This window comes from Tachypleus tridentatus, chromosome 8, assembly GCF_004210375.1.
Source record: "Tachypleus tridentatus isolate NWPU-2018 chromosome 8, ASM421037v1, whole genome shotgun sequence".
NCBI lineage: Eukaryota > Metazoa > Arthropoda > Merostomata > Xiphosura > Limulidae > Tachypleus > Tachypleus tridentatus.
This window is the reverse complement of record NC_134832.1, coordinates 102,610,180-102,628,949: the sequence shown is the minus strand read 5'-3', so window position 1 is coordinate 102,628,949 and position 18,770 is coordinate 102,610,180. Positions and strand designations below refer to the sequence as shown.

General features: G+C 33.8%; 1 long non-coding RNA gene across 1 annotated transcript; it reads right to left on the bottom strand.

The window, feature by feature from the left end:
- Nucleotides 1-824: 824 nt before the first annotated feature.
- Nucleotides 825-16,923, bottom strand: LOC143224234 (uncharacterized). Its single transcript, XR_013013284.1, has 2 exons — nucleotides 16,789-16,923; nucleotides 825-1,139 (listed from the first exon to the last, which is right to left on the bottom strand). It is a non-coding gene; the product is annotated as an uncharacterized LOC143224234 (long non-coding RNA).
- Nucleotides 16,924-18,770: the final 1,847 nt, after the last annotated feature.

The window sequence follows — 18,770 nt, the reverse complement described above, 5'->3', positions numbered from 1 at the left end:
GAAATCAAAACACTCTCATTGTTATTACTAATGTTGTTATTGTCACAAATAAGTCTAAAATAAATTTCAACTGTTTAGGATTGCAACAGGCAGTGTACCTTATCTCGATGAATCATGTAAATAGTACCAGTTTCAGACCATCAATATCTAAACATAGAGCACTGAATCATTTATACGATGTGATACACCCATCACAATCCAATTCTGTTGGTCTTTCTCTGACCTTTGGGCATTCTTTACAAAAAGGCTGAGTACCGGTTGGCATTAGTAAATACTCCTCACAAATACGCTAGTCAGTGTTTATTAGATGGTCTGGCCTTATATCATCCAATTCAAGGTCACTGTTACTTTTATTATCTGTTTTGATCTTGATATTTTCAGTCAAAACAGAATGTTCTTCATTCTGTGAACTCTGGCTTGAAACTGTACCCTTGTATTTTCACAATATTATCCACTTTAATTATCAGACTAAAACAAATAAATGATTAATAATCACAGGCTGATCCATACTTATTTTGTTATCACAGTTAAGAACAGGTGACATTATTTTCAAGTTGTGACAGCTGATTGACCTATTGGCCATTGCCATCTTTGAACAATGGAATCCCACAATTCAAAACTGTTGCATATTTTGTGAATTGTGGGATGCCATCATTTGATTCTAAGCTATGTGTGGAGAAATGGATTTTTTTTTTTCCTTTTCCCGTGTTTAGTGGCTAACTTATTATAGTATATATTTTGAGTGAATGTTATTAAAAAGGAAATATGTTTTGCTAATGTAGAGATCCTTTAAATAATGTGAAAAAAAAGCACAAACCACTGTATGAGAAAGAGACAAATATGATGTATATTTTGTCCAAATGATCTTTACTAGGGCATCTCAAATAATACCAGAAATATGAAAAATAAAAAGGAAAGAAAAATAGTTTTTCTTTGACACTAGTATTGGATTTATTTTAAAATAAAAAAAATTATTTCCACATAATGAAGATATGACTAATTGACTTGCCAGATAAAGTCTTACAACACAGTGATCACTGGTATTCACAAGTCTTTGAAGGTAAGAATATTACATACAGTTCTACAGTTTCTCCAGGTAATAGTCTCATGAAGCCATCACCAGGTTGCACATCAGCAAACTAAAGAAGAACTATATAGGGTTAAACTTTCCACATGTACAAGGAATGAATTAAATGTAGATTGTGAATTTTAATGGATATAATCCCATTCATATCACTCACTATAGAACACCTGCCATTTATTTTGGAGAAATGTAATTAAAAACTTTTTTTTTGTAAATTTTAGATAACATCTAAGTTTTTCATGTGGATAACTCTTAAAATTTTAGAGCCAAGTAAGTGTTTATAAAACTTTATTTTGTGGGTTACATATGAGTACCATAACACATGCTAAACATTGCTTAGAAGCCTTCTCATATTAAAGGTTTGATCTAATAACTATTATTAATTGTGAAAGTATTCCATTGATGAAGCAATGAATTCTAAGGGTTGATCTTGGAATTTGTTGAGGCTTACTATGTTGGATGATATAAGAACAGAGGTTAACCTTATGAAAAGGTAAATTACATATATTACTTGATATAATGACTTCTACTGCCTAACTACAAAAAAAAAAGACTTTAATAATAAATGTTTGTCAGCAACAGGTTATGTGCTATTTCTTAGTTGCCTAGTAAAATGTATAGGAATATTAATTTTGTAATTCTTAAAATATAACAGATTTAAATTACATACATTTGGTTTTTATTCTTAAATAATGAAGTATGAATAATCTTCTTACCTATGTTAAAGTGAAAAATTTAAAACATAGTTAAACTTCAAAAATAAAATATTTTGTGTTCTAAATCTTAAATGTACTGTTATTATTAAAGACATTATAAACAAATATTTCCAGATCTTATTCATTATTAAAATTTATTTATTCTATAAATTTTGCCTTTGGTTAATAATTTGTGAATACTGTGTTGTCTGTCCAAAATCATTTTGATTTTTCTAAAAACTGAGCTGTTTTTGCTAGATATGAGTTACTAAATTATTTATATTATAATTGTATAAAATGTTCTGAATATTAAAATTCAACGAGTTTTAAAGAAATTTATACTTATTGGAACTTTTAATTGCCTGCTTCTTTCATTTGTATAGATCTCAACTTACATTTAAGGTTTTGCTTTCTGTATTCCAGTCAATATTAGCACATTGTGTTTAAAACAATTACACATATGATATACAAACATAAATCTCAATTTCAAAATAAACTCTTATGCAACCAACTAAGGATCTAAACAGAAAAATAAGTTTCAACAAATATATATAGCATGTTTTGAATGACTGGTCCATCTTACCTGAAAAATAATATGTTGTGAAAACATATAAAATATAATGGTATCTAAGTGAATTTGTAACTTTTGTACAGACTTTATCTTAATGAATATTAATTTATCTTGTGAATAAATAAATATCTAAAACAATATATTTCTAAGTGTTTTGTAATACTATGAAAAAATTCATTGTTCTGTGTTAAAGTGACTAATATGGAACTTTAATCAGCAAAAAGGCTTTCTATCACCAGGTTTGTCTTTTATCTAAATAATTTCTGTAGTTCTTACTGATTTGCTGACTATGTCTCAGAACGGCTGGTATAGGCATTAACACTTTTATTGATAAAGAGAGAACAACATTTCAACATTCCTAGGTCATCTTCAGGTTAAGAAAGAAAATGATTTGCTGACTGTTTTAATATCCCAGAAAATGTATAAAGTATAAGATATACAAACATGAACAACCTAGCTAATAATAGGATTCACAAGATACTACCTTGGGATGCTTTAGTTTTCTTTAATTATTTTGGTTGTGAGACTGGCATTTTGGCATCACATTGAATATTCATAATAAAATGGGTCTGATATCATGTGTGTGTGTGTGCATATATATATATTTGTATAATATATAATTATTTTTGTTAACTTAAGTATTGACTTGTGATATTATGTACTTCTTCTTGTTTGTTTTTACAAGGAACTGGTTTCATTTTTCAGTTCTGATTATAAAATAATCTTCCTTTTGATCTAAAGTTATCAATAATATGTTTTGCTTTAGACTACTCTATTACCAATTTAAGCTTATACCACCTCATGTCAGTAATCTTTGGTTTGGAAAAAGCAGAAAATTAAATACAACATTTGTTTGTTTTGGAATTTTGCGCAAATCTACACAAGGGCTATCTACACTATCCATCCCTACAAACCCGACCAAAAAAAGGTATATGTAAATGTTAGGAAAGTATTTAAATAATTAACTTAATAATGCATATATTGCAAGATAATTAATAAAAACATTAAAACTGCAATAGATTGCATTTTCTAATCAGTTTTGAGGTTGTGCTTTGAAGTTAGAAATTTTTCTCTTCTTTCTCAAGCCAATGTTCTGGGCAGTATATATAACTAAACAATGAAACAAGGTAAGACTAGCTAATTATAGTTGTAATTCACAATTTTCAGTTTCATTCACATTTGAATTTTAGCAGTAAACTTATCTTGATATGTTAAAAGCATTTGTTGATTTCTCACTCAGCTGAACTCAACTAATATTTTGGTATGGCCTCAGAAATTAAGAATAATATTTGCATAACAATAATATATAGGAGGAAAGTTGAGAGAAAAGACAAAATTAGCATTTTCTTTACCTGAATATGTATTTGAGATAGATACTAACTTCTTGGCACCACTCCTCTTCACTATCAGGGTATTTTTAGTTCATAACATCAAGAAAGCCTTTGTTCACATACTAGTGCTCAAGAGAGTTACTGTCAATGGAGAATGTAGTGTCCTCTTACTTGGTGAAGGGCTATAGTCAAATGACGATTACATCATCAGCTGACACTTAGAGCAAGAAGACATGAGAAAAAAGGGAAAACTGAAGTGTATTTAATAGTGCAGCCTTGTAGCTAGCAATGGTTGACACCAATAAGTCTTGGTCAAATAATTAAGTGAAAAATCCAGACAGGAGGAGGATCTACAATGCACCAATTCCAATGATACATAAGAATGAATAGAACAAGAAAGGAAGGAAGGCTACACTTGAAGAGAATCCAGATCATCTTGCAAGGGACAAGATAAAACACAAGTATGAAGACAAAGTGCAGATACTACTAGCTAGGAAAGGGAGTAACGTGGATGAAACAGGAAAGATTGAGATAGAGGAAGAGAATGGAATGGAGAGGACTTTGGATGTGAAACTGGGAAAGTATGATATTTAGGTGAGAGTAAAAAGCATGGTGAAGGAGAGTGCTTACCGGAAAACATAGCCAATTGAATACCTGAATCAGGCATAACCACCTCAAAGAATCTTGAAAGGTCATGAGAGAGAATAAGTAACAAGATTCAGAGAACCTGAGATATGACAAGTAATAAAACTAACTTGTAATGAATGGATCCAGAAAAGAAGGTCTAATGTGGGAAAATAAAGAATGAGACCAGGTTCCATATTGGTGACTGATACAAGAGACTACAGAAGTGTTGTTGGTATGGATCATTATGAAACACCAATGAACTATGGAAAGAAAGTCATTCAAAGCTTCACATACAGAGTTTGATATGAATGGTTGATTTGCTATCATACCACCTACTGAAACCTCTTGTAAGTCCAAATTGCAACCTCACTGCATTAGACACACATCTATAGGTAGATTGAGGTTCATATAAGGAGGAGGAAGAGGAATGCCTGATGAGGTGTTTGTTGCCTTTGTCAAGTCACCAGGTGAATGATGAAGAAAAAGAGGTCTTGATCAAAGTTGCACTGTTTGTGCAGTGTTTGCTGATGACAAATCACATGAGCACAATTCAAAGGGACACAGAAATCCTTGTAAGTCCCTTAATAAGATTTTCCTCCCATGAATTGAGGGAAGGAGAGGATATGGCATTGGAAAACAAATTCTTCATGTTCTGCAAATAAATTGGGGAAAGATGAGGACTGCTGAGGTGAGTACTGAAAAACACACTCAAATTAATGAGATACTGATTGAGTGTGAGATGCAATTTCTTCAGGTTTACTAGCATATCCAGACACACTGGTTCCTGAAGAAGGAGAAGGGTATGGTTGTATAAGACTTTTTTGGAATGGAGCCTAAAGAAACCAGTTGTTTATGCAATGGTAAAACCCTACTCTCAAGCCAAGAAAGAGATGAACAAAAGCCAGAATCTCATAACAGAAAACATATAGAGCTGAGGAAAGGCCAAAAGGGAGGATGTAGAATGGAAACAACTAACATCAATGAACAAACCTACAGTAACATTTAAACACTAGGAAAATAAGAATGTGAAGGTAAACATCTGAGAATTTGATCTTGGTCATTGATTTGCTGGGGTTAAAAACCACCTGAGGACAAGAAAAGGCTCCATGATAAAACGAGGAAGGTTGATGAAGGTATTGAGGTTCAAAAGATTGATCACTAGAAGATAATGCTCCATTTCTTTGGAATGATGAACACATGGGAGCATAAAGCTAAGAAGGAAGACAAACCTGTTCTATAGCTTTCTTCTGTGAAAAACCCAAAACTGCTTCCAACAGACACTAGCAATCAACATGATCCCAAGGAAGAAGGAAGGAAAAAACAGAAATGAGAGATAAAAGATGAGGGAATGAAAAACAAAGATCCAGTTCTCCAACAACACTTGAAGGACCCAAGAATCTGCTGAGACTGAGCAAGCTGGGTCAATGTGTCAATACAGGAACTGAATCCAAGGGATAGTCACTGTCAATTTTAATGGCATGAAAAAGGATGGCAAGAGTACAAAATACCAGAAAAGAAGTGCAGAAAGAGGATTATGAAAGATGGGAAAATAAAAATTGAGGTGTGTTGGCATGCAGCCTCCACATGAGATTCCAATGAATATAGGATATCCCTAAAAACAGACTGACAAAAGAAAGGAGTCAACCTGAGGCCACATAGATAGGAAGCAGGTAAATGCAGTTGAGAAAGCAGGCCATCTATGCTTAATAGGTTCCATCAACAAAGCAACCATGTATGGAGAGACAAAGCTGAAGAAGACAAATGTGCCAATATGGAAAATTTTTCAATTTTTTGCGTTTTATTTCTGAGAATCCAAAAATTACTCACAAATTAATACATGACATGACTACCTTTATTTTTTAGAAGATCATTAATCCACTTTGGCATCGAGTCCATGAGTTGACTGCAATCTTTACTAATTTTTGGATCGTGATACCACACCTCAATTATGGCCTCAGTTAGCTTATTTAGTACAGTCTTTTCCCTGAAGTCTTTCTTTACAAATCGCTCAAAGATTTTCAATAGGATTTAAGTACGGAGAGTTTTCTGGCCAGTCCAGCACCTTTATTCACGCTGTAGTCATAAAATTATTCACAAGTTTCGATGTGTGACATGGAGCCAGATCTTGCTGAAAAATGCCAGATCCATCTGGAAATCTCTTTTTCAATTCTGGAATGACTCTTCTCTGGAAAACTTCGATGTACTGTGGTCCTCGCAACATACCTTCTACGATATGTAAGCCTCTGATGCCATAGTGGCTGAAAAACTCCAAAACATCTTCTTCAAGGGATGTTTTACGAACTGACTGATGTGAGATTCTCAAAGTTTCTCACCTGGAGATCTGCGAACATGCAGACTTCTTTGACCCTGTACGAGAAAATGAGTCTCGTCACTGAATAACACCTTCCTCCATTGTTCTTGCATCCAGTTCTTGTATTTCAGATCCCATTTATACCGTTTGTTCTTCATTGAGTTGGTAAGTTGTTTTTGACTGGTCTTGCCCTTCTAACGCAATTTCGAATGACGTAATATTCCTCAAATTTTCGTCATATATCCCAAAAATAGATTGAGCGTACTGCAAAACACAGGTAATGACACCGTCTGTGTGAGAAATGGCTATTAAAGGAAATCAGTGAGTTTTCACCGGCCACCATGCTGAAAATATTGTGAAATGACCATTTGTTTCATTTAATTTGCACAAGGGTGTATCTGCTTATCGTCATTACCATCCTTTACTGTAAAGATATTTCTGATCGTTACCTCTTCTCACATGTATACCTATTCTTGTTCAGTGTTGCCCTCTATGTGCAAAAAGTTCTTCATATGCAATAAGCTTTGAACTCCGACATAACCCATGATCAACGTGGTTCAACTGTGTCTTCCATGTACATTATCATGAAACAACCCAACATTAATAGGAATGCAACCAATCCTCTTGACACATGTAACTTCCTCTACCTGATTCTACCAAACTGTCACTTTGGGATCAGACAGAAAAGGATGCACTAGCTCTCAGCGGGGAGGAAAGGTGGGTAAGTGTGACAAGAATTAAGTATCTATCAGAAATATATTTTCAGGAAAAGAAACTAATAACTTCCAATATGGTACTCTACATCCTCTCACATGCCTAGCTAGAATCTCAACATTGAAGAAGCACTGAGACCAGTGTGAGGGATAGAAATAAATATAATTTGAAGAACACTCATAAAATGAGATGTTCATTGGGAGAAGAATACAAACGTGGGACCACACCACTTCTGTACCAGGGATACTCTGTCTCTAGTGTGTAAATAGCTATTACACACAGGTGGAAAGTAGGAAGAGTGCAACCAAAAGCGAGAGAAAAGCTGGTTGAGTTTGAATCCAAACCATATACCCAAATATGAAACTAAATGAAGAAAGACTGTAGGAGACCCATCTACAGACAGGGATGGGAGAAAGAGTTAAATGGATGTGCTCCATTAAAACATCCTATCCATTGTAGGAGGAGGATCTAAACCATCTACACCTCAAGTTAAGTAGAACAGAATTATATACTTTTCAAACTGATCTATTCAAGGGTGCACATGTGAAAATCAACAACCAGCCATACATCAGGGAACCTGACTATCAAATGACAATATGAGGAATGTGCAAATGTGGCAAGGTATATAAACCATATGGAATAAGACAGTGATCTCACTGCATAACATTAGCCTCAGATAGTAAAAATTCTCAGAGGTAGACCATGAAAGAAATAAGTTTTGCCTCAAAGAATACTATTCTCTAGATATGACCACACAGAAGCTGAATATACATCCACACAACATCAATCTTTGGAACTCACTGCACGGAGGTAGAAATGGTGAGACAAAACTACAAAATTGAGTTAGGATGAGAGAATACAACCCACATGTATGAGGATTTATATTCGTTGGTATAGCGTAAATCCGAAACCACTCACTAGGAACTGACCTCAAGGTAGCATGAAGGATCCTAATTTGAGGAGATGAACTACAATTTCACAGATCTCCTCTCAAGCAACATCATTGTCCAGATAGAACTGCACAAAAGCTGAAGCACAACATCAACCTATGAATTCCACTACATAGAAGTAAACTGCTTTTATAAAAGATATGCACTCTCACTTTTTGGATAGAATCACAAAAAAGCTGAATGCAACATCAACCTCCACAACCCAGTACTCAAATGTGAAGCATATGTATTTTGAAATATGCTCAACATCATACCTCAAATAGAACTGGACAGGAATTGGGGTGTAATGCCAACCTTCAGGTCTAACTGCACAGAAGTGGTTTGGCTCTATAAAACACATACAACCTTACCCTCCAGAGAGAACCACACAGAAGCTAGGTGCAACATAAACCTCCAAGATCCACCTGGATAGGACTGCATAGAAGTTGGCATGTGATGGTAACCTCCAGGTCCTACTGCAAACAACTGAATTGCCTCTAGAAAACATATGCAACCTCACCCTTTAAGTGGAAGCTGTGGCAACCTCTGGAATCTACCACACAGAGTTGGAACATATTTAATGTGAATTATATGCAGTATTATCCCTCAAATATGATCACATAGAAGTTGGAGTGTAATACCAGCCTACAAATCTTACTGCAAAGAAGTAGACTGCTTCTAGAAAATATATGTAACCTCACCCTCCTGATAGAATTATACAGAAGTGGGGAGCAATATAAAATTCCAGGACCCATAGCACAGAAGTGGAGTGCATAATTGGAGGATCAAATGCCATCTACACCACCAGTGCACCACCTCCCTACTCTCTACTGAATGCAAGAAATAACATTCAGGAAGCCTCTTCCATGATTCACCATCCCAGCTACTCAGAACTGGAAAGCAGCAAGAAATATCATACTTGATAAAAAGAACAAGGGGGGATAAACCACAAAGGAGAATCTGGAGGAATGCCAACATCAGAGACAGTGCAATGAATGACCAAGAAAAATTCACTACTGCAAATCAGAATGCCTCTGATTTATTCAATCAAAGAATGGCAGAAATGGGTAGCTATTCCCTTCTGGTTTACCAATGTACAAACATAAGCAACCTCACTGCATGGTCCAGAAAGGGGTATATATATTGTGAGGAAAACCTACTAGCAATCTTTTGTAATACCTCATCTCCACAGTATGCGTTATTGGCTATGATTATACATCTCAGTTGTACAGTACAGATTTGAGAGAAAGGAAGCATACCTGGATAGACAAAGTTAACCACATCATAACTCTGACATCAAAATATATAATACCTTGTTGAATGGCATTCTGTAAAAAGTCATGGCATGTGTACTTTGATCCCCACCCATACACAAAAATTAACAAAACATTTGTTGTTGATCAAGGTAAATTTTAGTGCCTGGAACTAACATGGCAAAGCAAAAACAGTTTATTTTGTCATTAAAAAATCAAAGGATTAATTTTTACTTCATTAATGCATTATCCTATAAAAAATGAAATCCAAGTATGCTTTCTGAATGTTGGCTTTTTTCTATTTATAAAATGAGAGTTATAATTACAACACCAAACTAAAAAGAAATATCTTACTATCTTATATTTTTTAAAGAGATGATATATATACATATCTATACATTTAGAGAAATGTCAAACATAAACTAACCATGACAGATTATAGCAGTTTCACTCAATGGAATAAAGAAAGTTAAGATTTGATGGAACATGGCACTGAAAAACCTGAAGTCTTTAATTCCAGCATCAAATAAGAATATTATATTATTATAAACATAAACTATAAAAACAGTTTTGCTGCATGAACCTACCAATACTTGTGCATTTTTTAAACATACATTTAACACTTCTTAGAAGTTGGTTCTTAAGAATAATGCTTTTAACTGCTTTTTTCCCAACATAAACTTCACCCATGTTGAGTTCTGGATGGTCAAATACTGGAATATACCTTACTGGCTTACACATTACAGGAATCTCAAGCATTCCACCATCTCGTGTAGCAATAACAATATTACCTTCCGATCTGAATGAGTCATATTTCGAGATTGATAAAAATTAGAGTGTATGATCATTTATGCACACATTTTTTACAATTAAAATTAATTTCAAATACGTACTTACCTCTGTAATACTAAAAACCTTTCCTTGCTAAGTTTGCTCTCATGCTGTCAGTCATAAAACTTTATGTTCTGAATGTCCTCTCTCACATTCCATGCAACTTATTGTGCGTGCATCAGGTGAATGTGTATAAACTCTACTTTGTTGCCATGAGCCAAATTTCTTTGTGATGACATAACGTAAACTTTCTGGTTGTGGAAAGGTGTGTAGGAATGTATATTTGAGTTAAAAAATCTGTTTGAAACCATTTTAGTTTTAAAAGTGTAAAATTAAGAAGACAAACACTTGAAATACTAAAAGACAGAGTACTCACATTAAGATGAAACAGGAATGTCACAAGGACTACTGCTTTGCCAAAAGTTGGTAATAGTCTAGACTAAGAGACAGCCAATAGAAGTGATCAAGCAGAAGTTTAAAAAATACAGAACAAGAGTAACCATTAATGGACTGGTATTCCATTTTCCATTACACACTTCAAATAAAATATATATAAAGGAAGACGAGGCTCAAAAAAACTCACCTACTAGAGATTCAATCCATTTTGAAAATTCATAACAAAAGCAAATGGAATCCTGAAGAAACAGTAATGTGATGCAAATAAAATCTTAAGAGCATATTCAAATTTGTTTACATGCCTAGCTGAAGAATATCCTCTAAAGAGTATTGTGACTAAAGACATTGCTAAGTAGTAATATTGGTGAGATACATCCTGGAATTCAGTAGTATACTGTTCAGCAGAGGCATAGATCCTGGGGGAAGGGGGGATATACACCCCCTTCATTTTAGGTCGGGGGTATGGTGCATACAATCATCCCCCCTACAGTTTGGTCTGTTAAATTGTTTTATTGCATCACAGGGCTACAAATTGTGTGTTTGTTCTTGTGATTCTCATGTTCTTACCTATTGAATTACATAATTAGGCCTAGACGTAGGCTTTTTCAGTAGCCAAAATGTACATCTTTAATATAGACGTGCTTCTAAGCTTTTTGATCCAAGCGATAGTTTGTAAGTGTCAGTCAGTAGGCCTAAGTATACATGCAAGTATCATGGCAACAAGATTACTCTGTGATTGCATGTTTACAGCTTTCAGGTTCACGTAATCAGAGATTACCAATTTGCAAATTGAACAGTCCACATAAGTGGTTGCAAAAATCATCCCCCCCATCGGGTGTAAAAAATCTACCCCCCTACTGTTCAGAATCATTATAAATAAAAGATGTCTAAATTAAAGAAGTCAATTTGTCAATCTGGCTACAGCAAGATTCATTGCATGGTATAAAATAATTTTTATTTTTCCAAAAAGATTTAGTAAGAGTAAGATATCAGCAAATAAGAAGACTTTTTCTGAATGAGTTATCAGGATAATATAACGTAGGTGACAAAATAAGTAAGAAAATTTTTTAACTTTTCACAAAGCCCAAGTTTTGGATAGGAAGGCTTGAGCTGAATATGAATAAAGGGCTTTATAGAAAAACAATATATGTGAACCATCAAGAGTGTAAATACTGGAATGTCTTCTGCCTGATGCCAGCAATAAAGGAAAATAATTCAGGGAAGAGATAATATGTTTAATACTCCAAGTATGGAAAGTAGTCAAGTGAAATTGACAGACAACCAGGGAATAGAAACAGCAAGAAAAAGCTAACACATAAGCCTTCTAGGAAGAGAATCTATCTTCTTGGACATAAAACTGAACAACAGTTAGTTTGTTGTTTGGCACTTATTGGTGTAAAGCAAATAGGCTATTTGTGCTAAACAACCAGTAAAAAATCATAAAAGTACATTAGTTATAAAATGTAAAGGTAAATCGAGCTAAAACTGAATAGTGTAAAAAATTCAGATAAAAGATTTAAATAGATTTAGAAAGTCCAATAGCTCATAAAAAGTTAATAAGACAATCAAATTGGACAGCATCACCATTACCAATGACACCATTGAATGTCAGGGCTAAACCTGCAGAAAACATGTTTAAAACAGTGCGTTGTAATGATGACATGACAGTAAAACTTTGACTATTGTGACTTAAATGTCACAAAGACCACACATTGGTGGATCAGTCTCCAATAAGAAAAAACAACACACGAGTTAAAAACTGTAACTAATGTGCAACCTAGCCAGGTCAACTTGCTCCTTTCAATCCTTATGGAAACAAGAAAGCCAAAGAAAAACTGAAGGTTTTATCTAGAAAAGCTTGCTATGGCATTGCTCACTTCAAGCTGATCGCCACTGGCATGAAGCAAGACCCACAGGACAGGACTATAGTCCATAATGAGATATAAATGACTGTGATGGAACAAGAGCAGATGGACTTTGCTGCAATGCCAGGGAACTTGATCTCATGAATACTGATGTGGACAAATATCCGGAAAAACTGGATACTAATGGAACATAAACAAAAATGAGCTAGCCATTATTGAATATTGACAAGAAAAGGGTGAGAACTAATGTGAAGTGATTCCAGGGCCAGTAAATGAGCTAAGAGAGTAGGTGTAAATAGTACAATCAGTGTACTACATAGCTTTTACATGATTCAAAAGAAATAGCATACATGTTGGCAGTGAATACAGAAACTGTAGAAGAGATTCTGCAATCAACTACTGAGCCAAAGCCAACCATAGCAGAGCATACAGAGACACATGATTTTGAACCATCCACATAAATTAGAATAGAAAGATGGTTTGAAAGGTGTTTAGTAAAGAGAAGATGATACTTCCAATTGGGAATATCTGCCTTCTTCAGATGACATATGAAAAGATCACATCTAGGGATGTTAATAAGCCACAGTGGAATGGACTGATCACTGAAGACAGCAACATCATCCAATACTAGACTATGTATGAAATGACAGAAGAGTTTTCAGATCTAGAGTATCAAGAAGACTTCATTAGAGTAGAATATTTGGTCATGTAGCAGTTAAAAAACCTTTACTTAAATCTCCAAGTGTTGTCAAGAGACAGAAATTTGCCAGAAAATACAAAGACTGGACTGTTGATCATTAGAAAAAGGTGTTATAAATAGAGTCCAAAGTTGAAATATTTGGTTCAAAGTTAGGCTGTATGCTTGACAGAATAAAGGTGAAAGAATCTTTCCTTAGTGCATGGCACCTATTAAGAAGCATGGTAGAAGCCGTGTAATGGCTTAGGGGTATTTTTATCCTGAGGCAACAGGAGATATTTGTAAAATAGATGAAATAATGGACCAGCACAAGTATCATCAGATGCTGATTCATCATGGTATACCCAGTGGTTTGTTTATTATTGATAAAGGATTCTACTACCAAGAAGATAACAATCCAAAACACTCAGCAAACATGTGCAGAAATTACTTAGCTAAGAAAGAAACTGCTGGAGTAATTCAGATGATGCAATGGTCTCCACTGATACCCAATCTCAACACAATTGAAAGATCTAAGATTTAATAGATCAAAAACTTGAAAATCAAAAGTTACTTAAAAAAAACAACTTTATGAGAGTGTATTAGAGATGTTTGGAGTAAAATTCCAAAGAATACTTAGGTTAAATATGTTGCAACTGTGTGTAAAAGGCAGCCTGCAGTTATTAACGTAAAAGTGGGGCACACACAAGGTATTAACTGTTTACTGAACTCAAACACTTCCACTGAGTTTCTGTTGTACTAAATGCAAAGATTAATAAAATTTTGTTATTTTGTGAGTTATGTATCTTGTACTGTTCCTTGAAAGCAGCCTGAAATTTAATTTTTGACTTTGTCCAAATACCTTTGCACAGCACTGTAGTTATCTATAATTAAAAAAAGAGCAAGTCTGTGTGTGTGACCGCCATATCTTAAAGAGGAAAGACTCTAGAAACCTGATATTTTGCACCCATACTAAGTGGATGCTGATGGTGTAGATTTGTATGTTACTAATCTATCTGCATGTGCACATGCACATTTTTTAAATTCAGCAGTGCAACATATCTCCACACATCTAGAAAGAATTATGCTGCCTACCAATTATTCTTATTTTGATATTCACATCACCACATCCACCTGCTGCTGTCAAGGCAGGTTATCTTAACTGTAGGTATGGCTACATATTTCCAACCCTCTCAAATGTTTTCAGCTCATTCGAAGTCATTTTGTCATGATGCTGTGACATGTGTTCATTGTAGTGGCAAAGACCATGATGCTTGAAAATCTGAACTGGACCTTTGCTGTAATAATTGTTGTGTTCACACCCCTCTTACTATCGATCTCGCTTTAGGTAAGAAGAGGAGGAAGTAGTTAAAAACATTTCTTATTCAGAGGCTCAAAAGTTTTCCCTAACTTCATCATGGACATATGCTGCTGCACTGTTTTCCATAGCTACAATGGATGTGTTTTCTGTGCTTCTGTCAGTCTTTTTTGCATTATGTGAAGAGTCTTTTGTCCTCCATGGATAATTGAGTTGACAAGTTGATTTCTATTCCTATTTTTGTCCCCACCTTTCTTTCCAATGACTGCCAGGATTTACTTCCTTCAACCCCAGCTTCTGGTGTCTGCTCAGGTCCAACTTCTCTGGCCCTGAGATGCAGAATGATTATTTGTTCATGCCCTCAGTCACTAGAATCTAGGTTTACTGACAAAGAAATACCCATTCAATATAGGGGATGGTCCATGGAGATCGAAAGACCTCCTTCTAATAAAGAAAAATGGTGTGGTCATAAACAGAAGGGTTCTCCTCCACCTTGTTAAAAATGCTCACTTTGATGTAGTGGAACTGTCAAGATTTCCATTCTGATATGGGTGAAATTAAGTTCTTGATTGGTTCCTATTATCCATGTGTCTTTCCTGAAACCTGTCAATACAGTCATGTTTTGTGTGATGAGCAGTGTATGGAGGGGTGGTGGTGCTGGTTGAACAGCATTTGCACACCTTATCTGTACCACTCAATACACTCTTGGAGGCTTTAGCCATCCATATTTCCTTGGGTTGTATCATTACTGTTTGTTCTCTCTAATTATCTTCTGGAGATACTTTGGATCAATCAGACCTTGATGCTCTCATTGAACAGTTACCAACTCCCTTTTTAATTCTAACAAACCTTAATAGACACATTCTTCTCATGGATGGTGTTGATATTGATGAAAGTGGTTGTTCTGTAGAGCATATGCTCTTGTATCACAACCTTTCTCTCATCATTACTGGCCCTTATACTTATTTTCATGCACCAAATCAGTCTTTTACTGCCATTAATCTATCTATCTACTCCCCTCAACTTTTCTCTTACTTCTTGGCCATCAAGCCTTGGGCAGAGCGATTGCATATTTCCTTTAGGGCCTATTGTCTTTATGACTATAATAGCTCATTTAAACTGATTGAATTCAAGCTTGTTCTTCATAGGTGTGGCAGTATATCAGTCATGTATTTCTTCCTCTGTGGACCATGCTGTTTCTGAATAGATGGTTTGCAATTCCTTCTTTTGGCCTTCATATCCAGGCACAACTGAATCAATTTTGGTCTAGTATTGGATGATGTTGCTGTCTTCAGTGATTGTGTTTGAAATCAGTGACAGTCTTCCTTCTGTCTCAAAGGCTGAATTAACAAAGATAGTTAACATCAGTATCATTGAGTTTAAGTGGCCAGCTTTTATGCAAACTCCCTACTCTAGTGATAATTATCTACGTTTTTGGGCCACAGCAGAATAACAAAACTTAATATATAGTGTTAAACACTGTTTTGATCAAAGTTTATTTGTGAAGTGCTATTAAATTGATCTTTCTAGCATATACTGGTACTATATGCTAGCTTCTTTCTTTCTAGTTAAGATACTAGATAGTTATTTAGACCCTAAATTTGATAATTATATTCATTCAGACAGAACCCTTCTGACATGCCCTTGGTACAAGTATATGGCAATTTTAAAGAATGATAAGTATTCTCATCTTGGCTCATTCAGTTGTAAAGAGGGATTAGTAAAGCATTACCATGGCATTGAAATTTACATTCTAAAATGGTATGAAAGAATTAGCCCCTAAAAATGGAAAGAATAACAAAATATTCTCTTGTCCCAACACTTTTGCACAGTTCTGTAAATGAATTTTTTTTCCTTAAGCTGTTAAGATTTTGTAAGAAAATAAACTAATCTATTAATTTGGATCATATAAAATAAAACTGAAATTCAATCTACAATGACATGTAAATGAGAAACAGTTCACAATTGAGTGTAAAACTATTGAAATATTTCTAATAATAAAAGAATGACTCTACTTTTTCAATTAATGAAATTGCATTTAGTTTACCTAATCTTAAACTTATTGCATCAACATGGATGACAGATCAGAACATTTTACAAATGAAATTGCATTTAGTTTACCTAATCTTAAACTTATTGCATCAACATGGATGACAGATCAGAACATTTTACACTATATATTCTTACCTCCTTTTCATATCCAATTCTTTTCTTCGATATGCAACAAGCTCATCTTTTAATGATGTTATTAATGGCACATCATCATGAAATGAAGACTTCTCTGTACTTTTAACATTGTTTTTCTTGATTTTTCTTCATAGTATTTTCTGATAAATAAACACAACTATCTTTTAAATAAGTTACTGAGTATAACATATATACCAATAATTATACATAAACAAATGAGCTGTTTCTTAATCTACTATGTTAAGAGGAGACACATTATTTACTTTAAGTAAATGCATTAGTTTCAGTAGTAATATTTACAATAAAAACTTAAATAAGTGAAATTACACAAATAATAAACTGTAATAGCAAGCTTGAAGCATATTAAACAATGTATTTTCAACTTCATATCTACCAGTGTCATGTGAATTCTTATGGCTTAACTGCATGTAGGTTTTCCATAGTGATTAGATAAGGGACTAAAGATATTTGATACATAGTTTTCAGTGTTGATCTTATTAATGTTTTCTTTTGGTTTATTTAAAGCACAAACACTATTTGTTTCTCTAAGATAAGGAAAATTTTAAACTTTCATTAAAAATGCTCTTTGGTGGCTTATATGTAAGACTGAGGAACCTAGTTGCAATGGCATCTGTGGGCACATTACAGATAGCCTACTTGTGTAGCTTTGAGCTTGAAAAATAAAACAAACAAAAATTTATTGAAAATCATGACTACTAAAACATAAGATATTAAAAATGTATTCCAATATATTTTGTTTTGTGTATTTTTTCAAGTTAGTGGAATTCTTATTCTTTATTTACAATATTTTTTATAGTATTTATGTTACAAATTTCTGTACTTCATTTTAAAATTTTAATTCAGGAGTTAAGAAATCTTTTCTAGGAAGTAAATGCATGTTACTATCAAGTTAATTTTTTTAGTTATTTAGTTAGTGAATATCACATTTTAATTTCAGGCTCTTACTTTTCTATAAATTAATCAGAAAAAGGAAAAATCTTGACCAACTGAGATTCAAACTGACAACTTTACTTTCCTGAAAGATGTTTTAATCATTTAGTCTATATTTCATTTCTATATTCTTTGTTCACATTCTTCTAGGAATGTCTATTTTCATCCACACACACACAAAAGGTTTTAATCAAATTTTATAATTTAATTGTATTTTGACAATATCAATATGTAGACATTTTAAAATCATACTGTTTTTAGCTTTGAAATATTTCATCTTGTAGCAGTTTTCTTAGCTATGTTAAATTTATATGCTTTTCATCATTTCATAAAAAAACTTTCTTTTTTTTTTAAGAATTGAATTAAGTCTCCTACTTGAGAACATATAGGCTTAGTGTGAGATATGGTGTAGAGATAAATCACTATGTTGATTTTGATTTGTTTTATCATATTTATTTTCATATAGGTGAGTTTTATTATGAATTTGATTGTTAAAAATCATAACCTAAAATGTATATAGTGGAGTTGAAGACCTATTATGTTCAGAACCATTTTGAACTAGCATTGTACCAGTGAGTGCTCAAACCATGAACTTTTGGATTCATAGTGGTACTTTCAGTTTGTGTTCCATTGATAGATCAAGTAGTAACTTAAGTAGCTATGGGGTTGAGTAAGAAATGTTATGTAGAGTTAGTCTACGTTTTCTTGGTTTTGTCCATGATGTGGTAAGGAAAATGACTGAACATAAGATTACACACACACAGTAAAATTAATATTCATTCAATGCATAAAATAATCATAAAAAAGTATTTCACTTTGCTTCATACGAAGGAGAAATCTTGTTATAGATTGGGGAAGCACAGCATTATATAGAAGTACCTATAATGCCATCTCTCTACGTGCATGTACTATTGCTGTTGGTCTTCATATAAAAATAAGGGATGTAATACATTCTGTGTTTCTCCTGACTCATCAAAGGAAATGTTTGCTAAGTATCTACACATATGGTGTCTTACTCTGCAGCAATGTTT